The sequence below is a fragment of the Delphinapterus leucas genome, chromosome X (genome assembly GCF_059928025.1).
Source record: "Delphinapterus leucas isolate spDelLeu-1000000601 "Yukka" chromosome X, BTC_Dleu_Yukka2, whole genome shotgun sequence".
Lineage (NCBI taxonomy): Eukaryota > Metazoa > Chordata > Mammalia > Artiodactyla > Monodontidae > Delphinapterus > Delphinapterus leucas.
Window position 1 is genome coordinate 120,131,600 of NC_143150.1, and position 23,512 is coordinate 120,155,111.

The 23,512-nt window shown below is 39.8% G+C and overlaps 1 long non-coding RNA gene across 2 annotated transcripts in view; it reads right to left on the bottom strand.

The window, feature by feature from the left end:
• The window catches only part of LOC149744400 (uncharacterized), an 86,616-nt gene that overhangs the window by 24,209 nt on the left and 38,895 nt on the right, over positions 1–23,512 (bottom strand). For both annotated transcript variants that reach the window (XR_016391404.1, XR_016391403.1), the window contains one exon: positions 17,331–17,379. This is a non-coding gene — a long non-coding RNA (uncharacterized LOC149744400). The remainder of the gene's footprint in view (positions 1–17,330; positions 17,380–23,512) is intronic.

A 23,512-nucleotide genomic window follows, 5' to 3' on the forward strand; every position in this document is an offset into this window, starting at 1 on the left:
TAAATATATATGCACCCAACATAGAAGCACCTAAATATATGAAGCAAATATTCACAGACATAAAAGAAGTCGACAGTAACACAATGACAGTAGGGGACTTTAACACCCCACTCACATCAATGGACAGATCAGCCAGACATAAAATCAATAAGGAAACTGGCCTTAAATGACATGTTAGACCAGACGAACTTAATTGATATATAGAGCATTCCATCCAAAAGCAGCAGAATACACTCTTTTCAAGTGCACACAGAACATGCTCCAGGATGTTCACATCCTGGATGTCCAGGACCTAGGTCACATGCTAGGTCACAAAACAAGCCTTAGTAAATTTAAGAAAATTGAAATCATGTCAAGCATCTTTTCTGACCAAAATGCTATGAGACTAGAAATCAACTACAAGAAAAAAACTGCAGAAAACACAAACACATGGAGGCTAAACAATATGCTACTAAACAACCAATGGCTAACAAGAAATCAAAGAGGAAATAAATACCTAGAGACAAATGACAATGAAAACACAATGATCCAAAACCAAAGGGACACAGCAAAAGCAGTTCTAAGAGGAAAGTTTATAGCAATACAACCTTACCTCAGGAAACAAGTAAAATCTCAAATAAACAAGCTAATCTTACACTTAAAGCAACTAGAGAAAGAATAACAAACAAAACCCAAAGTTAGTAGAAGGAAAGAAATCATAAACATCAGAACAGAAATAAATGAAATAGAGACTAAAAAATAATAGAAAAGATCAATGAAACTAAAAGATGGTTCTCTGAAAAGACAAACAAAATTGACAGACCTTTAGCCAGACTCATCAAGAAAAAATGGGAGAGGGCCCATATCAATAAAATCAAAATGAAAAAGGAGAAGTTACAATCAACACCATAGAAATGCAAAGGATCATAAGAGACTACTATGAACAACTATATGCCAATAAAATGGACAACCTAGAAGAAATGGACAAACTCTTAGAAAGGTACACTGTCCCAAGACTGAACCAGGAAGGAATAAAAATATGAACAGACCAATTACCAGTAATGAGACTGAATCAGTAATTTAAAAACTCCCAGAAAACAAAAGTCCAGGACCAGATGGCTTCACAGGTGAATTCTACCAAACATTTAGAGAAGAGTTAAGACCCATCATTCTCAAACTATTCCAAAAAACTGCAAAGGAAGGAACACTTCCCAACTCATTCTATGAGGCCAGCATCACCCTGATACCAAAACCAGACAAAGATAGGACACAAAAAAGAAAATCACAGGCCAATATCACTGATGAACATGGACACAAAAATCCTCAATAAAATATTAGTAAACCAAATCCAACAATACATTAAAAGGATCATACACCATGATGAAGTAGGATTTATCCCAGGGATGCAAGGGGTTTTTAATATCTGCAAATTAATCAACGTGATATACCACATTAACAAATTGAAGAATAAAAAACATATGATCATCTTGATAGATGCAGAAAAAGCTTTTGACAAAATTCAACATCCATTTATGATAAAAACTCTCCAGAAAGTGGACATAAAGGGAACATACCTCAACATAATGAAGGCCATATATGACAAACCCACTGCTAACATCATACTCAATGGTGAAAAGCTGAAAGCATTCTACTTAAGACCAGGAACAAGACAAAAGTACCCACTCTCACCACTTTTACTCAACATAGTTTTGGAAGCCCTAGCCACAGCAATCAGAGAAGAAAGAGAAATAAAAGGAATCCAAATTGGAAAGAAAGAAGTAAAACTGTCATTGTTAGCAGATGACATGATACTATAAATAGAAAATCCTAAAGATGCTACCAGAAAACTACTAGAGCTCATCAGTTAATTTGGTAAAGTTGCAAGATACAAAATTAACATACAGAAATCTGTTGCATTTCTATACCCTAACAATGAAATATCAGAAAGAGAAATTAAGGAAACAATCACATTTACCATCAGATCAAAAAGAATAAAATACCTAGGAATAAACCTACCTAAAGAGGCAAAAGACCTGTACTCTGAAAACTATAAGACACTGATGAAAGAAATTGAACTCTACACAGATGGAAAGATACCGTGTTCTTGGGTTGGAAGAATCAATATTGTTAAAATGACCATACTACCCAAGACAATCTACAGATGCAATGCAATCCCTTTCAAAGTACCAATGGCATTTTTCACAGAATTAGAACAAAGAACTTTACAATTTATATGGAAACACAAAAGACTCCAAATAGCCAAAGCAATCTTGAGAAAGAAAAACAGAGCTAAAGGAATGAGGCTCCCTGACTTCAGACTATACTACAAAGCTACAGTCATCAAAACAGTATGCTACTGGCACAGAAACAGAAATATAGATCAATGGAACAGGATAGAAAGTCCAGAGATAAAGCCACACACCTGTGGTCAATTAATCTATGACAAAGGAGGCAAGAATATACAATGGAGAAAAGATAGTCTCTTCAATAAGTGGTGCTGGGAAAACTGGACAGCCACACATAAAAGAATGAAATTAGAACATTCTCTAACACCATATGCAAAAATAAACTCAAAATGGATTAAAGAAAAAAAAATGGATTAAAGACCTAAATGTAAGGCCAGACACTATAAAACTCTCAGAGGAAAACATAGGCAGAACGCTCTTTGACATAAATCACAGCAAGATCTTTTTTGATCCACCTCCTAGAGTAATGACAATAAAAACAAAAATAAACAAATGGGATCTAAATAAACTTAAAAGCTTTTGCACAGCAAAGGACACCATAATCAAACAAAAAGACAACCCACAGAATGGGAGAAAATATTTGCAAATGATGCGACCAACAAGGGATTAATTTCCAAAATATACAAACAGCTCATGCAGCTCAATAACAAAAATAATAGTAATAATAATAATAAATAAACCCAATCAAAAAATGGGCATAAGTTCTAAATAGACATTTCTCCAAAGAAGACATACAGATGGCCAACAGGCACATGAAAAGATGCTCAACATCACTAATTATTAGAGAAATGCAAACTGAAACTATCGATACAATGAGGTACCACCTCACACCAGTCAGAATGGCCATCATCAAAAAGTCTACAAATAATAAATGCTGGAGAGGGTGTGGAGCAAAGGGAACCCTCCTACACTGTTGGTGGGAATGTAAATTTGTGCAGCCACTATGGAGAACAGTATGGAGATGCCTCAAAAAACTAAAAATAGAGTTATCATATGGGCAATCCCACTCTTGGGCATATATCCATAAAAGATGAAAACTCTAATTTGAAAAGATATATGCACCCCAATGTTCATAGCAGCACTATTTACAATAGCCAAGATATGGAAACAACCTAAATGTCTATCAACAGATGAATGGATAAAGAAAACAAAAGAAAAAATCTACAGGTAACTACTTTTAGGTGGTTTTCAAATGAAAAAGCTCAGAATTATGCCAGGTTATGAAAGTTTATAAAAATTTTAATGCAAATACAAGGAAACAGCAATACTTTTTCTTAGTCTTCCCTTTTCACTCTGGCCCACCTTGCTGTTAAAAAAAAAAAATTGAGTTTCCTACCTTCTGGAACTTTTTATCAGCAGGAGGTGAGAAATCATATAAATTGCTGGAAACAAATGGTAACAGTCAGTCATTTGTAATAGACCATTAGATTGGTGTATTTGCATGTATCATCAAATTCTCTAATGGAATGACAATGCTAGAGAGATAGTCTAATACAATTAGAATGTAGGCTTCTGGGATAAAATTACTACATGTTTTCCTTGGAGGAGGAAAAAATGTATATCCTCTACCATGAAAATACCAGTGAGAAAAAAGAAGCTATTCTGAATGATTTTGTCCAATATAACATTATTCTATCATAACAAAATTCTTATGAATTTCACATTAGCCAGTGATTTGAAGGCAGGCATCTTCCAGAGTGAATTTTAAAAAAATGTAGGGCTTCCCTGGTGGCGCAGTGGTTGAGAGTCCGCCTGCCAATGCAGGGGACACGGGTTCGTGCCCCGGTCCGGGAAGATCCCACATGCCGCGGAGCGGCTGGGCCCGTGAGCCATGGCCGCTGAGCCTGCGCGTCCGAAGCCTGTGTTCCGCAACGGGAGAGGCCACAACAGTGAGAGGCCCGAGTACTGCCAAAAAAATAAGGAGAACACAGGATAATCAAGATCAGGAGCATCATCTTTTATTGTTTGATGCAAAAGGCAGATGCTTTATGAATACAATTATCAGTGAAGGCCAATGTTATGTCTCTAACAAGGAACTGCAGGAGCATTCACCTGAGCAACGCTTCTTTGTGGCAAATGAGAGCTGGAACTACATACAAACTCCCAAGTGGGACAGAACCAGAGGCATGCCCTTGTTCAGAGTTGCACATAGGTCCATCCCAGCCTAGAGGTTGGTTTTCAAGAGTTTCTGGCACCAGATTTAATTTTCACACCTCCTTTTCTTATCAGTACTTGGAAGTACTGGTCAAACACACCCTATCCCCAATGGAAGGCTTCCCTGGTGAACACTGCTCCCTTCTACTCCCTCAAATGACAGAACGATCCCATCACTCCTTGCACTGTTGTCACAGCTCCCATGGCACCCTGACTCACTCCAGAGAAATTATAAAACCATATGGAAATCAAACCCAATATAATTCTGCATCTGGAAGAGTTTGGGGAATACCTTCCCAAGCCTGTAGTTTTATACTAATTTTTTTAAGTGAACCTAAGCATTTTGGAGACTTTATTTTTTAAATACAACATTAAATTAACATATTAAATGTTATGCATATATTCTATAGAAAGGTGGGAATAGTAAAAAGAGGAGAGAGAGCTAGAATTAAAAACCAGTGGCTTGGACTTCCCTGGTGGCACAGTGGTTAAGAATCCACCTGCCAATGCATGGGACATGGGTTCGAGCCCTGGTCTGGGAAGATCCCACATGCCGCAGAGCAACTAAGCCCATGTGCCACAACTACTGAGCCTGTGCTCTACAGCCCGCAAGCCACAACTACTGAGCCCACGTGCCACAACTAGAGCCCAAGCTCCGCAACAAGAGAAGCCACCACAATGAGAAGCCCACACACCACAACGAAAAGTAGCCCCCGCTTGCTGCAACTAGAGAAAGCTCGTGCGCAGCAATGAAGACGCAACTCAGCCAAAAGTAAATAAATAAATAAATTTATAAAAAAGAAAACATTAAGCTAAGTGAAAAAAGCCAGTCACAAAAACACAAACAAATAAACAAAAAAAACAGTGCCTTTAACATGTATTTTAACAACATGAATAATTTAAATCTGCCTCCTGGCATCAGAAAAGACATTCTGAAATATTTTCCAGAGATGAATTTTGGTTTTTTGAAATTTAGTGATAGGATGGGCTTTAGCTATACTCAAATGGATTATTATAAATGAAGTATGGTTAACATAGGGGATGCTAGAACCCCAGAGGAAAGAAAATATTCAAGAGAAATATGCATTTTATTACAATTCAGAAGCTTAAAAAAACAATTTTTTTGTTATACTTAAAACGCCTGTGGTGTACTATATTACAAATGAGGAAATAGAGCGTGAAATTAAGTGAATTGCTGAGTGGTCAACCAGTTTAAGTACATCAAATGGCATATTCACTAAACTGGTTATATCATGTTACTTATTTTAGACAGACCCATCATGGGATACATACACTGAAAACAACCCTGAAGAGTGTAAAGCTATTGATATGTTGATGAATGCTTTCTGCAGATATTCTCCCAAATGGTATATCCGAGTAAATGACCGTAGATAGTTGGTGGACCCAGTGTCAGGTGCTTTCCTAACTACCCTTTTATTATTATAACCTGACAGATACAATCTCAAACATTTCCCTCTCTGGTCCTTCCATATGGCATATGGAAATCAGCATGCAATTTGGTGATTTTTTTTTTTTTATCCCCATCCCCACCCCCAGCCCCAGTGCATATTCCCAAGTGTTTGTTTCCTTGTTCATTTATGCATTTGTTTGCCAATCTGTGAGCAACCTGAGATCAGTAGTTCATCTCAGTCAGCATCCTCACTGCCAGAGACATGATAAGCTTCTAGCAAATGTTTGATGACAGCAAAATTATGAATCAGTCACTTATCAGTGGTGGGATCTTGGGCAGTAAATGGAAATCTCTGAGGCTCAAGTCTCCTCATCTAAAAAAGTGGGGATTAATAATAATACTTGCTTACATTAGAGTTATTTTAAGAAACAAATGAGATTGTTAGACTATTTGGCTTTTATTGCATTGTCATCATCATTATTTTTGCCATTATTATTCTCATGATGAATTTTCAACCTTTATCCAAGAAGAGAGATTGACTCAGTCCTCTCAAAGTATATGACTAAATTTGAACTTGAAAGATGGAGCCTGACTCATGAGAAGAGGATAATAATGGGCACTATGTTTTCATTGGAAAATCTGAGTTAGCAGCAAGAATCCTGTTTGTTAAAATTCAGATGCAGATAAATAATGAGTAAGGTTCAGGAATAATTGCAGAGTATCCATGGTTACAGAAAATGCTGTCAACACCCATTGTTCTATATATACCTTGGGAGACATGTCACCACATTTCTATAAATAGAGTAGAAATTGATTCATTTCAACCTTGATCATGTGCAAGGCTCCAATCTTCTCAGGAATAAAGGAACTAGACTTGATGTAATGGGGGAATATGTAGTTTAATGGGTGTAATGGGCCATATGTCTGAGGAAGGTCAACAGAGCAAAGAAGAAAGAAAGTTTATGAGAGCAAATGGGGCTTCTGAGTCTCCAGCAGGCAACTCCTTGGGGGAAGAATGACCCTGAGAACCTGAACAACCTCAAGCTACTTAAGAGTTTCTCCTGACCACTCATTCAGTTTTAAATACAAAACAAAAAGACGACTGGAAGATTTCTAATTAAACATGACAGGAAAAATGATCTTTTAGAAAGGCCATAAGGCCAGAAAGAATGAAAGAGTGGATGACAGCAAATGAGAGATGGCCGTAAAATTTTAAAAGCTGGAAAGCAGATGGCTAAGTGGTAAATGACTTAGCATAAACCTAAAATTCGAGTATCTATAAGGATTCAGGGTCAGATAGCAGTATCAACAGAAAAGCCAATTTGAGCTGCAGAATCCCAGGAATGCTTAGAAATTGGCAGCACCAAGTACTTCTGAAGGTTGAGTGGCAAAAGGCTAAAACATAACCATAGCCGAGGGCACGAGTACTGAACTAAAAACAGAGGAATTAGTGATATCCTCCCAACCTGCCTCCTATTTGGCTCTGAGAACACCATCAGCTGCTCACTTACTTCCCAGATAAAGAGAATGATCCCTGAGAAATACTAACATGTTTAGCATTTGGTTAGTTACAGATGCTAACATTTGGGAGTCTCCTATGAAACATTCAGGCCTCCTCTTTGTCAAGCCCCACCAATGTACAGTTTCCACTAAACTAAGCTTTTTAGTGTTTTACTCTTAGACAGACTACCAAGAATTCCTATTTAAAGAAATTTTATAACATGACAGACAATGAATATATGGAAAAAAGGAAACCAGAGAAAACAGAAACAATGCAGAGAGCAGAAGAAAACTAAACCTCACTATAAGTAGTATCTTCAAATGATAAAAGACTGCATCATCCAAGAAACAAGAACAACATACTATACAGTAAAGAAGCAATCCAAGAAGAAATAAAGAGCTCTTGAAAATTAAAATATAACAGAAAATAAATCAATAGAGGAGTGACAAGAGAAAGTTGAAGAGGGACTTCCCTGGTGGCGCGGTGGTTAAGAATCCGCCTGCCAATGCAGGGCACACGGGTTTGAGCCCTGGTCCAGGAAGATCCCACATGCTGCAGAGCAACTAAGCCCATGTGCCACAACTACTGAGCCTACGTTCTAGAGCCTGCAAGCCACAACTACTGAGCCCGTGTGGCACAACTACTGCAGCCTGCGTGCCTAGAGCCTGTGCTCTGCAACAAAGAGAAGCCACTGCAATGAGAGGCTCGCACAATACAACAAAGAGCAGCCCCTGCTCGCCGCAAATAGAGAAAGCCCGTGCACAGCAATGAAGAGCCAACGCAGCCAATAAATAAATAAATAAAAAGATAAAGTTGAAGAAATTTTATAGAAAGTTGAATGGACAGAAAAAGAAAGAAATGGAACATGCCAGAAAAAGGATAAGAAAATCAGAGGATCAATCAAGGAGGTCCAAGATTGAATTATAAGAGTTCTAGAAAGACAAGAAAATGGAGAGGAGAAAAAAAAATCAAAAAAATAATTAAAATTTCCCAGAACAGAATAAGGGGCCAAGCTAGCACCACGCCCTTGCTAAGGTATTATTGTAAAATTTCAGATCACTGGGTATATGAGGAAGATTCTAAAATCTTCCAGAGAGCAAAAATAGCTCAGAGATAAAAGCTAAAGAAGTAGACTAGCTAGAAGAAAATGGAGCAATGCTATTAAAATTCTTTTAAAAAATAGTTTCTATATAGAACTCCAAACACAATCATATTATCAATATGTTTTGAGAGTAGTTTAAAAATATTTTCAGGGGCTTCCCTGGTGGCGCAGTGGTTGAGAGTACGCCTGCCGATGCACGGGACACGGGTTCGCGCCCCGATCCGGGAAGATCCCACATGCCGCGGAGTGGCTGGGCCCGTGAGCCATGGCCGCTGAGCCTGCGCGTCCGGAGCCTGTGCTCCGCAATGGGAGAAGCCACGGCAGTGAGAGGCCCGCATACCGCAAAAAACAAACAAACAAACAAAAAATATATATATATTTTTTCAGACATGTAATGTCTCAAAAACATGCAAGGTCTAAAAAACCTCAGGAAGCTACTGGAGTGCTGTGATCTTGTGATTTATAATAAGAAATATATATTTGCTCTTCCTCCAGGTCCTGTCACAGAGCTCCTAAAACCCTTGGAATTTCCTGTGTTGAGAGGGATAAAGGTGTCTTTTGTTATGTTAATGAGGAGACTTTTGCCAGTGGAGCCAACCTTGTGATTAGAGGGTTGCAACTTTCAGCCCCACCCCACCCCAACCCACCCCCACCTCTGGGAGGGGTGAAGGGCTGGAGATTGAACTCAATCACCAGTGGCCAATGATTCAATCAGTCATGCCTAATGGAGCCTCCATAACAACCTAAAAGGACAGGGTTCAGAGAGCTTCTGGGTTGGTGAGCACGTGGAGAATGGGGAGAGAGAGCGAGCTCAAAGAGCATGGAAGTTCAGAGAGCATGGAACTTCCACACACCCCCTTTCCCCATGCCTTGCCCTCTACATCTCTTTCATCTGGTTGTTCCTAAATTAGATCCTTTTATAATAAACCTGTACTCTAGTAAGTAAACTGTTTCTCTAAGTTCTGTGAGCCACTCTAGCAAGTTAATCGAATACAAGTAGGGGGTCATTGAAATCAACAATCTACTAGAGTCGGTAGGTCAGAAGCCCAGGTGATACCTGGACTTGCGATTGGCCTCTGAAGTGTGGGGTGGTGGGGTGGGGGGGGACACCAGTCTTGTAGGACTGAACCCTTAACCTGTGGGATCTGATGGTATCTCTGGGTAGATAGTGTCAAAATTGAGTTGAATTGTAGGACACCCAGCTGGTACTGGAGAACTGCTTGGTGCTGTGGAACCACAACCCCCAACCCCATCCACTACCACTACCATTGGAATTCGTACCTGAATCATTAGATGTGCTCCACCAAAATGAGGTAGTAAACTAAGACAGAAGATAAAAGATCAAGTAAAGGAATCAAAGAGAGGAGAGATGATAATTCTCTTTCACCAGGATGAGGGTGAAGGGAACCACACAGCTAAGAAGTGAACCCAGAGAACCACTGATTCACATTGGAGAAAGTGGATGGAGGGCTCCAATAAGGATAACTCCAAACACAAAATGAAGCAGTAGATTACCACCAATGTTTGATGTACTCAAAGGGGAATGATGCTTCTGGAAGAGTGTTTGGGGATGAATTAGAGAAAGGTATTTAGAAAAAAATATAGGCCCAAAATGATACAATTTTTGGGACTTCCCTGGTGGCGCAGTGGTTAAGAATCTACCTGCCAGTGCAGAGGACACAGGTTCAGTCCCTGGTCCGGGAAGATCCCACATGCAGCGGAGCAACTAAGCCCATGTGCCACAACTACTGAGCCCTTGTGCCACAACTACTGAAGCCCATGCGCTTAAAGCTTGTGCTCTGCAAAAAGAGAAGCAGCGCAATAGGAAGCACACGTACTACAAGGAAGAGTAGCCCCCACTCACTGCAACTAGAGAAAGCCCGTGTGCAGCAGTGAAGACCCAACACAGCCCAAAATAAGTAAATAAAATAAATTTATGGAAAAAAAATGATACAATTATTAGCTCCAGAGAAAACAAGTTTTCCAAGAAAAGAAACGTAATAATTGTATACTACCTTTACAATGTATACTATTTATGCATAATAGTTACAAAATCACAACATGAATACTGAATTCTGATCTAATTTTTTAAAATTTGGTATAACCGTACTGTAGGATGGGATAGGGTAAGCATGTGTGTTCTGGAACTCAGTGTGACATAGGAAGGGGAGGTAAGAGAGTTAAATCCTCAGCCTCAGTAGTAAGAAATCAATTAATAACATTGAATTAGAAAAAATTAGAAATATCAGTGTTGATTTAAAATAAGGAGATAAATTCCAGAAAAAAATAGTTAATGCAATCAAAAGTGGTTGACTCTTAAAAGTGGGTAACAGGGATGCAAAAAGGTGGGAAAAGAGATTGTTCATTTTCTTTGAAAACCTTGTAGAACCATATGAATTTGTAGAATCATGTAATAAAAATGAATTTTTAAAAAAAATTACTGCTGTACATCTTTTATTTCCCCCTCAGATCTACTCTTTGTCCTGCTCCTTTCATTGAGTATCCTGGGAATTTGACTCATGTGGACCACACTAACAGTCTTAGTTGAATTGGCTATACAGCAGAGGTTGGAGTGAAAGAGAAAGACATATTTTCACAACTCCAGTTGGGTGGTCCATAAAGCTCTCTTTCCTCTTGCCCTCCAGACCTAATGGCGATAATAATTCTAATGATCTATCCTCAGGTACTGCACTCTCCCTTACGATTTCCCTTCATTCTACCCACATCTTTAGAAATAGTCTCTTCATTAGAATTCTCTTTAAATTACATCATTTGAATGTGTCATGTACTTCCTCCCAGGACCCTGACTAACACAGAGCTTTAGCTACATCTGCATCTAGATTGACTAGAAAATAGATGATAATATTTTCTTAACTTTTAATAACAATAATAATTTATTATAATAATAACAATGTAAATCACACATACACACCTTCCTTCATTATAAATCTCTGGAATCATGGGGTTTTTTTAGGGTAGTTACAGGTTCACAGCAAATTTGAGAAGGAACAGAGATTTCCCATATTCCCCTGCCTTCCACACATGCACAGCCTCCCCCATTTTCAACACCCCCACCCGAGTTCATCACTTGTACATTTGTGACAAGTGATGAACCTATGTTGACATATCATAATCACCCAAAGTCCATAGTTTACATTACGGTTCACTCTTGGTGTTGTATATTCTTTGGGTTTGGACAAATGTATAATGACATGTACTCATCATTATGGTATCATACTGAGTATTTTCACTGCCCTAAAAATCCTGTGCTCTGCCTATTCATCCCTCCCTTACCCTGCCACCAACACCTGGCAGCCACTGATCTTTTTACTGTCTCCATAGTTTTGCCTTTTCAAGAATGTCACATAATTGGAATCATATAGTGTATAGTTCGTGTTGTTTCGAGGTCTTTTGTTCTAGTTACATACTCATAGAAAAATTAGAAAATAAAAAAATTAATCATCATAATTCCACAAGCCTGAGTCAATCGATATTGATATTTTGGTGTGGAAACCTAGAGCAAAGTAATAATTAGGCACTCCTTCAAATGGATATTCTTTAGTGATGTTCAGTGTTTATATAGAGAGGCAGTGTAGGGGAATGGCAGAGCATTAGGATGCTTGCTAGTTCCAGCCTCTCTTAATATTCCCAGTAATGCAAGTCCAGTCCCCAAATTCTACACTTCACTCAGCTCTACTCTGAGTTCACCATCTTCACCTCCAAGCAACTTTGCAAAATGTTCCTTCTGATCATGCACAGTGCTGTGTGTAAGAGAAGTTCTGTCAGTATTCCATCTTGGCAACATTTCTGACGATGTTTTAGTGCTCCAATGATCTTTTACCCACCCCACTTTTTAGCCATTGGTACCCTGGGATAATGTCCATGCCTTTTTTTCCACTTTGGCACCAAACTAAGCATGGTAGCAAGAGATCATTTCAACACTGTCAGCAGCAGTGAAGGCAAACTAAAACACGATCTCCACTTTTCCAGCTAAAATGTCAGCTTATCTTGTTTTACAGTCACCTCCACAAAAGTTTCTCTGTGAAGGGTTCACAAAGAGATATTAATTTTGATCCACAGTTGATGTAAGGGGGAAAACTCAGTGTTTATATATAAATACTTTTAACTTGGATGGGTGGGATGGACTATAGATTAATGAAGCTCATCAACAGAACGCCCTCACTCATCTCCCTGTGAGGGGGGGGAAAACTTGTGTAATCGAGGAGTCAAACTCACTGCTGTTTAACTTTATACTGTTATTGCTAAAAGCACAGGAGCAATGGTGACATCTTGTGTCAGGTTAAAAACTAACAGGATCTTAATTCCTTGTGGTGTCTACTGGGAGTACTTCAGAAGAGTCCCGACTAACACTCATGTGTACCTGCTCGTTTTAGCTGCTGACCAAATAATAAAACAGGGGCATTGGTTTTTCAGGTGCAGAGATTACATCTTCAGGAATGATGGGGAAAACTCCACTTGGCATTTGACTGATCTAACTGCCACCTTAAGAACAGAGCAAAAAAAAAAAAAAAAAAAGAACAGAGCAACCAGGAGTGCCAGTCTAGTTCTTCAACTCAGCCCTTACACGTTGCCAGGATATCCTTGTAAAACACATGGGCTCTGGGCCCATCCACCATCATTCGGAAGCAGCCAGAGGAGAGCTGTGGAGCTCTGTAATGATTGCAATTAGTTATCTGACTGCTTCGAGCATTTTCTTCATTTCTTTGGCAAGCCTTTGAATGTCACATGACATGACTGGAACCTCTGGAGCCCAATAGATGCCATATCAAACACTGCTGGCGGCTGATGCCTGGGAAGCCAAAGCTTTTTGTTTCGTGTGCTCTTTATGAGAGCAGTGGTTCTTAACCGTGGCCATACAAAATCACCTGGGGAGCTTATACAAATATCAATACCTGGATCCATTCCAGACCAATGAAATTAGAATTTCTGGGAGTTGAAGGCAGACATTTTTGAAAAGCCCCCAAGGTGATATTAGCATGCAGCTCTCACCTGGCTCTCCTGCCCTGTTAAACCAGCCACCACACTGTGAAGAAGCCCATGTCACATGGAGAGGCCATGTGCATCCTTGTGTTTAAAGATCTAGGCCTTAGTGTAAATCTCTGATTATTTTTTCTTAAAAAACAGAAGACAACAACAAAAACTTCTTAGAATTACTGAGTCAGAGAGCATCCTTTAAAATACATATACTGATTACAAATCATTTAATTTTAAAATTTTCATAATTAAAATAATTTAATTATTTATTTTGAAAAATTTGTTGCCAAATAACTTTCCAGGAAGGTAGGTCTTTCCTCAGAATAGTCCTCTGTTCTTGCCATCTTCAATCCCTCTCCTCCCATTCTCCCTTAAATTCACATCAGTTATGCCTTTGACCCCATCACTCCACTGAAGCTGCTCTCCATAGTTCCAAGTTCACTAGTGATCTTCACATTGTTGAATTTATGGCTAAGTCTTCTCTTACTCTGACCTAGAAGCAACGTTTTGCACAGTGTATAATCCCTTCCTGATACACACTTCTTCACTTGGTCGCCAGGACCCACCCTCTTTTGGTTTTCTCATCTCACTGGTTGGATCTTCTCAGTCTCTTTGCTGGGTTTTTCTTCTTTCCCTGTAATGCTCCAGGGCCCAATCCTGGCTCCTTTTTTTCTTTATCTGCCACTCCCTGTATGATCTCAGCCTGTCTCAAGGCTTTAAATTCTACAAAATGCCTTTAACTCCTCCAAATATATCTCCAGCCCATACTTCTATCCAAACTCCAAGCATCTACATCTGACTGTGTACATCTCAAACTCAACATTTCCAAATCTTTTCCCCCCAAACCTTCTCTACCAGCAGCCTTCAGGTAATGGCAGTACATGTTTCAACTGCTCAGGCAAAAAATCTTGACACATTCTCAAGTCCCCTCATTTTCTGTCATTCCATATCCAATTCCTCAAGAAATCCTGATGGCTTTACCTTAAAAATATATCCACAATCTGATCTCCTCTTAACACCTCACTGGTACCACCCTGGTCCAAGCACCTGGCCTTTTGCCTGGCTAACTATAATACCCTCCAACAGGTTTCCCTGCCTAAACTTGTCCCTGCCACACACACACTCTAGCAGTCAGAGGCATGGGAACTTCTGTAACATGTGAGGGGGAGCAGAATACATGACCACCAAATATGCCTCTTTGGCATGTGAATTATTTTGTTGCAATTGATGGGATATAAGCCTCAACTGCCCAACTTGCTGTTGGGTCTCATATCTTTGGGGGTCCCACACATATGAAATTAAAATGTTTTCCTGTTAATTTGTCTTATGTCAATTAAATTGTTACGCCAGCCAAAGAACCTAGAAGGGAAGAAGGGAGAATTTTTCCACCCCTACACATGTCAGACCATGTTGCTTTCTCTGCTCAAAATTCTCCAGTGACTCCCCTTTTCCTCCCACATCCACTGTCCCTTTTCCTGCTCCACATTTTTTTCTGTTGCTAGTGTCACTTCCTAACATACTGTTTGGTTTGTCTACTTATTCTCTCTTTTGTTTATTGTCTGTCTCTCCCCACTAGCATATAAACTCCATTGGGGCAGGATCTCTGTTTTCGTCACTCATATATCCCAAGCATCTAGAAGACTACCTGGAACAATGAAGGCATTCACTGCATGTCTGTTGAATAAACATATGAATGAATGAAGGCTATTACTCTTTATCTTGAGAACGCTGTGATCTATATGGGCATGTAGACAAGGTTTGTCTACCTGGCCCTCCGCTTCTTCATGCAAGGTGTATCATCCTCTAGTTTCTCTTCAGTTGTTCAGATACCCTCCACTCAGAACTCCTTTCTCTCACAGAGGTCTAGACTCCAAGATTAGGCCTTGTTCTTCTCCTGCCCCCATTCTGTCAGTCTTCTTCCTTCCATCTATGAATATTAGCAAGTAGTCAGCAGTCAAGCTTCCAATTCAAGTCATTCCAGTTAAACTAATTCATGAAGGTCTTTGTGCTTTCTTGTTCCCTTCTCCAAGTCCCCTCTCTGAGAGCCCAGGCTGAGGATGAGCCTAAACGTTAGCTAAATTCGCTAAATTCGCTGTATCCTTTAGTTCTTTAACATTATAATATGTTACTCCCTAGAATATTTGTATTTCAAAGATAAATGCTCCAAGAGGGCAATGCTTACTTGTTGACTAACTCATACGGTATCCTAAGCCTCCATTATTCAAGATTTGGAACATGAAAAAAATTGATTTTTGCAATAAGAAAAGACAAAGAGAGGTAGGTAGTCCTTTTGAGATAGGAGGGAGGGGGACAGGGCACAACCTTTGAAAAGAATGACATAGCCGTTGAGGATATGACAAAAACTGGTTAGAACCAATTAGGCCCAAGCTGGAGGAAGATTCGACTTCCTGTACACTTTGAGCCTCATTATATGCTCATTGGAATACATTAGCATATGCTAAATGATACACCCGCAGGTGCCATGACAGTTCCAAGGCTGACTATAAAGGGCAAAAAAGTGGGTGGTGGCCCAATCCCTGGAAATCCCCACCCCTTCTCTGAAATAGTTGGAATAATCTTCCCACTCGTTAGCCTATGAAATTACCCAGCCCATAAAAACTAACCACCTGTAAAACCGATAGCTAGTGGGAAGCAGCCGCATAGCACAGGGAGATCAGCTTTGTGACCAACTAGAGGGGTGGGATAGGGAAGGTGGGAGGGAGACACAAGAGGGAAGAGATAGGGGAATATATGTATATGTATAGCTGATTCACTTGGTTATAAAGCAGGAACTAACACACCACTGTAAAGCAATTATACTCCAATAAAGATGTTTAAAAAAACCCCAAAAAACTAACCACCACACACCTCTGGTGCTCTCACCTTCTGCGACTGACCGTATTCTGTCTATGGAACGTGCATCTCCCAGGGCCTCTCACCTTCTGAGATGGCCCTCACTCTGTCTATGGAGTGTGTATCTCCCTAAATAAACTGGCTTTCCCATTTAGTTCTTGGGGCAGAGCCCCCTTATCTGCCCACTTGTATCCCTCACAAGCGTTCTATATTAATAAATCTACTTCTTGCCTATCACTTTGCCTCTTGCTGAATTCCTTCTGTGCTGAGACATAAAGAACCAGAGCTTCAGTAAGTCCTGACACCAGGTGAGTGATTTTAATTTAAAGACAGTGGGTTCAAGTTCCAATCTGAATTTTGGCTGGGTTGGAATCCCAGCCCGTGGGTTTAAGTTCCAATCCAAGTTTTGGCTGGGTTCGGGATCCATCTGAGGTGCGATTGGGTTCGAGTCCCAATCTGAGACCAGGTGTGCGGTTTCACTTTCATTTATTGATTCATTCATCAAATATTGATTAGCAACTATTATGTACAGTCACTGTGCTAGGCACTGGGGACAGAGTGGAGAACAAGACAGACCAGGTCACACTCCCTTTGGAGCTCCAGTCCAATATCTAGATTTAAATGCTTTATGCAATGGCTTTAACATTAATTAACTAATTAACATTAATTCACATTAAATAACTTAAATTTTTCTTCAGCGGAAAATGCATAATCTCCTTAATTATTAGAAACCACCGTGATGGGTTTTTGCTTCTTTGCCAGTCAAACAAAGCACAAAGGAATCTTATGCTACTAATGAACGGACTGTTAAAATAACCCACGAGATAGGTTTGGGAAGAAAAAGCTGATATCCTAAGCAAAGACAAAACATTATATTACCATCAAGTCAACAAAGGACCTCGCTATTCCTCTGTTCTGAGCCAGAACCATCCACAAAAGGATTAGAAATGGCACAAACCCAAACTGACCTCTTTCTATTCCATCTGTGTCATTTTTTTAGGCTAAGATCACAAGTCCCATTGGTCAGGCTGTGGGCCTCCTCTGTTCTTTGTTTTATAATGTGATGATTGGGCCTTTCACACGTCTTACCTGACATAATCAGTGAGCCATCATGTGAGGAAAGCATTGCGATCTCCACCTGGGGATTGGGAGAATAAAGTAATTAGCACAAGACTACCCCTGCTACAAGTGCTGATGCCAGTATTTTAAAACCCAAATCTGTCTGCCTCTTGAGCTTATTTTATTTTCACTGTGACAAAATGTCTCGGATCATAAGTTTTGTGAAATTGAAATAAATATCTTTCTAGTTCTGGTGTCAGAATGGAAGGGACTCTTCTCTGTTCAGACAAGAACCAAGAGGGGACTTAACTGGTTCTTGAAGTTAACAGCAGTGGAAATAAGCATCAGTGACAACAGAGCATGGGCAAATCATTTATATTTTTTCCTGCATCTAAGTTTCTTTAGGTGATAAATGGGAATAATAAAATAGAAGAAGCTCGAAGGAACACTATACAAATCAATCTAGTGTTTATGACAATTTGACAAAAGAACACTAAAAATTCTTATTATTTCTCATCTATGTTAACAAGACTATTATTAAAAAGAAAACACCTGGAAACAATAAACAACCAAAATGTTCATAGATAGTACTATGGATAAATGAACTGTGGTATGCTCACCAAATGGAATATAGGAACAGTAGTAAAAATGAATGAACTTCAGCTACAGACAACAACATGGATGAAATGATGAATGTTAAAAACTTGAGAGAAAAAACACTACATATGTTATGATGCCATTTTGATACAGTCAAAAACAAGCAAAACTAAACAAATTGTTTAGGAATGCATCTATATATGGTAAAAGTGTTTTGTTTTTAATGAATGGGAATGCAAAATTCAGAAGAGCAGTTATTTTTGCAGGAGAAGTAGAAATCAATGGAGGAGAGCCCAGATATTAATGTTCTAGGCCCTGTGTGTCTGTATTTTAATATTTTTCACAACTTACATATATATTATATATTACATTTATTATTTTTGCATACATAAAATATTATGTAATACAAATTTAAGTTAAAAATATATTTTCTGTCATAATATTGTGAAACTAATTTTTTTTAATTTTTAAAAAAATTTATTTTATTTTTGGCTGTGTTGGGTCTCCGTTGCTGCGCACGGGCTTTTCTCTGGTTGCAGGGAGCGGGGGCTACTCTTCTTTGTGGTATGCGGGCTTCTCATTGCGGTGGCGTCTCTTGTTGCAGAGCACAGGCTCTAGGCACACAGGCTTCAGTAGTTGTGGCAAACGGGCTCAGTAGTTGTGGCTCACGGGTTCTAGAGTGCAGGCTCAGTAGTTGTGGCGCACAGGCTTAGTTGCTCTGCGGCATGTGGGATCTTCCCGGACCAGGGCTCGAACCCGTGTCCCCTGCTGATTCTTAACCACTGAGCCACCAGGGAAGCCCTGAAATTAATTCTTAAAAGATCTTAAGACCAATCTAGTTTCCTTGAAAAGTTAAAGATTTGTAAAAATTGAGAAATAGGGATCAAGTGAAGTCTGAATTCTGGTGCAAAGGACTCACAATGCATTTCTCCAGCTAGCCTTTGGAGAAGCCCTTATCAGCTGATACAGCAGTTTCCTGAAACATAGGATCATCCTTCCAACCCAACTCCAAACATCTTAGAATTACTGAACTGGCTCATGTTAGGCAGCCAGCTCCCTTCCACCAGATAAGACCATTTGACATATTATGTAAACACTTTTAGAGTTTATCTTATTCACCACAACAACTCTTCAGTCTGACACACTGGGCAGTCATTTTTTCAAAGACTGGGAAAATAATGACTGTTATCAGCAACTTCCCATCATTCTTTGTGTCCTTGATGCTACAAGGAAAGAGTTCATGAGAGAACTCAGAAGTGCTGGAAAAGCCTTTTGGGGCCTGGATTTATAAGGTGGTTTTCCTTCTGAGTATAATTCCCTGCACTTTTTGGTCTGTTTCTAAGGAGAAATAAAATGACTTGGCTTTTAACCCCTCTTATCCTCATGTCTGTCTTACAGGACATGGAAAAGGGGAGAGGAGTGGCGGGGGTGGGGGCGCGGGGTGGAGGAAGGAGAAGTGGAGAGGGAGGAAGGGAAGGAAGAGGAGAGCATGCGACAGGGGAGGGGACATGGGGAGGAGAGAGGGAGGGGAGGGAGAGAGGAGAAAGTGACTTAGTCTGAGAAACCACATCTCCACATGCTATGCTAGATTATTTCTACATGGGTCATCTCATTTACTTCTGACAACCTCGTGAGGTAAGTCAGGAAACTTGAAACTCAGTAAAGATAGAAGCCTTAAAGTGACAAAGCCAATAAGTGATGGGATTTAACTCCAGATCTTTCTGACTCTGAAGCCAAACTCCTTCTAAGTGCCCACCTGTGGGAACTGGAATTTCAGAACAAGGTAAAGCACCAGGGGGCAGAGGCCTGGAGCACAGCAATAAGATGGGAACCCCAAATATGTGCACATCAAAAATTTCGTCTCACTAAAAAGAAGAATATTTGATCATTCTTGGACTAGTTTTGCTAGCAATTTCATTGAACACAAGATAGACAAAAAAATGGGACAGACAATTCCTAACAGCTGAGAACTGGTTAAACAGAAGTGTGAAGAACCTTTGAAGAAAGAGATAGCATTATCTAAAAATCCAAAAGGCGAGGAAGGTAAAACTGGATGTAGACTTTAAAGAAACACATTTCTACTGATTCGCAGAAAAGACAGAATCACAGAAGAGATAGTATCGGGACTCAAATTCAAGCTAGAAGCTCTAAAAATAGAGTTCTGTATATGTAATAAGAATACTGTAATACCACAAGTCTGAAGTGAAGAAAGAATTAAAGAAACAAATTTTGCTATGAGCTCAGATGTTTAAAAGGTTAAGAAATGGTCACACAAACTCTTCCAATTCACTGTGACTCCAGCGAGGATTTCGGGCATCGAGAACAAAGTGAAGGTAGCGCAGTCAAAGTTCCAAATTGGAGGGCTGAAGGGCTCTCCTGGTTCTCTCTTGTGCTCCCTGCCAGAGTGCCTCAGTCATAGTTTGAGAGATCCCCATGGCAGTTATGAAAAGGTCCAGCAGAAAGAAATGGGAGACGGCAGCTCAGTAGTCACTGGTGTCTAGGTCTTAAGTCAAAAGAGAAAAGAGAGTTCTTGACTTTTCTACATGATCCAACGCAGGTAAGCAGTTAGGGATGCAGAATATGCTAGGGAAAGGACTATGCTTTTACCATCCAGGGTCCTGCTACGAAACAAATGGCAGGGGAGCAGAACAGGCTACCCCACAATGTGCCACTTTGGTGTGTGAACTGTTTTGAGCTGGAGGCAATCAAGACCCAGTAGATTCAAGAAAAACTTTTACCTCTCCCTTAACTACCTAAAAGAATTTAAATAGGGGGCCTGGCCCAGAAAGAGAGCTACTACCAGAGATAACTTTTTATCTGAATGACCTATCTGTATGGCAGAGCAAACATCCGCCCTTCTTATCATCCTGTGAATTACACCCCTCCCCTTTTATCAACTTTTTTTTTTTTTTGCCACACCTCGTAGCTTGCGGGATCTTAGTTCCCGGATCAGGGATTGAACACGGGTCCTCCACAATGAAAGCACAGAGTCCTAACCACTGAACTGCCAGGGAATTCCCGGCCCCCCTCCCCTTTGAAACCTCAGGCTCCTATCCCATTCCTTAGCTTGGGATGGGCTATAAGCCTCAATTGCCTGACTTACCCTTGGGTCTCATTTTTTATATGGTGCTCCCTTTACGTACAAAATTAAATTTGTTTTTCTCCTGTTAATCTGTCATATGTCAATTTGATTCTTAGACCAGCCAAAGAACCTAGAAGGGAAGAAAGGAAAATTTTTCCATCCCTACAGCCATGGGGTAAGTGAGAGGGTTTAATGAAGAACTCTCCATGGCAAGGTTAAGGTAAACCAAAAAGAAATGGTGCAGTGTCATGGTGTGAGCAACTCCCTGAAAACTGAGCTCTGGGAGAAGGGTGCCCAGGCACAAAAGCCATCATCAATGCAAGAAGGTAGCTAATGACAATCCATAAGGAGGGAAGGCGTGAGTCAGAATATATCACCCATCTCTCTCTACTACCCTCCTCCAATGTCCTGCTTGTGCTTCCCATTGCCAGAGGGTAAATGAGCCCAGTGATGAGGGCCACATAGCAAGGCAAAGAAGCATGGGGAGTAAACCCAGAGGGGCAAACAGAGTAGCCAACGCAATCATTCAAAAATTATGAGTATATGCAAAGATTTAGCTACAAGGAAATTCATCACAGCGTTTGTAAAAGCAAAAATATGGAAATGACCTAAATATTACATATAGAAAATAATTGTTACCCACATGAGGGCAGAGACAATCTTGCCTATTTTTGTATATAAAGTGCAGCAATTGGAATAATGCCTTGCATAGAAAATATTCCTTAAACATTAAAAATGCTAGTGTAGGGATATATTTATGGACATGGAAAGATGCTCATAATTCAATATTAAAAAACAGGTTACAAAATAATGTGGTAATGATCCCATTTTGTTTGATAGCTAGCTACATAGATAGATACGGGATGCAGGTTTGGAAAAACATACAAGGAGATGGTTATAATAATTAACGATGCTCTGAGGGAGATTGTGTTTTGTTTTGTTTGATTTGTTTTTACGCTTCATTTTCTGATATTCCTGTAATGAATACAAATTGCTTTTATAATAAGAAAATACAGCTTTTTTCAGTTTTATTTATAAAACAGTGTTCATTTTCCTGGTGTTTTCCTTTCTCTTCCCTGTGTCATCTCTTGCTCCATAACCTTGAGAGTGGCAGCAGATGGCTGGGCAGGCATGTAGATCGAGGGGAAGGGAGGGAATCCCACCATATGGGAGTCATGACTCACAGCTTTCCCAGCTTGCGGAGCACCGAGGACCAAAATACAGAAGAGGGGTAGGGGCCTAGGAAAACCTCCTGTTCCCAAGGCTTAAACCCTAGGAAGCTGAGAATTATAGTACATGCTGAAGATGACTAAAAAGTATTTTTAAGCTGCATTGGAAGCAAGATGAACAAGCTGGGAAGAGCATCACTGCTAAGGAAAGATGTCACATTACCAGAGAGCAGGGAGAGGAAGCAGTCAACTCCAATTTTGCTTTCATGTCAACCATAAATAAGGCTTTCTTCTCCTTTTCTCTTTCTTGGCCATCGTCATCATCACCGTCACCATCGACACCCCCATTATTCTTGTAACCTCCTCCAAAATCACTACCATTATCATCGTCCCCATTCCAGATAGTAAACTTCCTAAGAGCAGTAAAATATGCCTTATGCTTATATATACACTGGAACATTTAGCACGTGATTCTACATAGGATAAACACAAATTGAATTGACAAGGATGAGGGCACTCTTATCAAGTAAGCAGAAAACGTGACACTGGTAGGAAGACTTGATATACTGCATGAAAATCTTATAAACTTTAGTGAGCCAGTATCGCAAAGGGCCAGAACTTTTTAATCATGTACGCTCCCCCCAGTATATTTACATGTGTTTAGTTATAAATTTTATACATGGTCTACCTTATTAAATATTTACATATAAAATAAAAAATTTAATGAAACCGGTAATATTTGTTTTCCACATCCCAGTGGATCATTTTGGGGTTTACACACCCCGCATGGGAGACCACTGTCTTAGACAACAGAATCAGAATCAAAAGTTTCTGAAGCAAATCTGTGATGGTGGCTGTAACCAATAACAGGAGATTAAATATAGATGAAGGTCAAATGTTGCATTTGAATTCCCAAATTGAGCCCAAGTTGAGGAATTTAATATGCAAGGATACTCTTGTAATACTAGGACATCACCACCAGACGACTTCTAGGTCTAGTAATTGAAGATGGGTGGACTGAGCAATAAGCAGCATTTAAAGAAAAGCCAACCTTGACAATTAATCAAATGCACCAGATGGTGCCCCACTCTTGCTACTATCACTATTTAACATTGCTGTATTAAATTAGTGTGTTTTCTTTCTAGGGGTTTCTTGAAACAAAATAAGGTTTCAGAGGATAGGAGCAATATGTGCCTGCTTCCATCACTTTTGGAAACTGCTTTGATACCAAGGCAACCAGAAATTCTCATTTACCTGGGAGAGCCCTGCTTTTCATCCCTTTGGGACCAGCATCCCAGCTCTGGGTTGCTGGTTATTAACTGCAGCAGGAGGAGGCATCCTTACGAGTTCATCAGCGAGCGTGG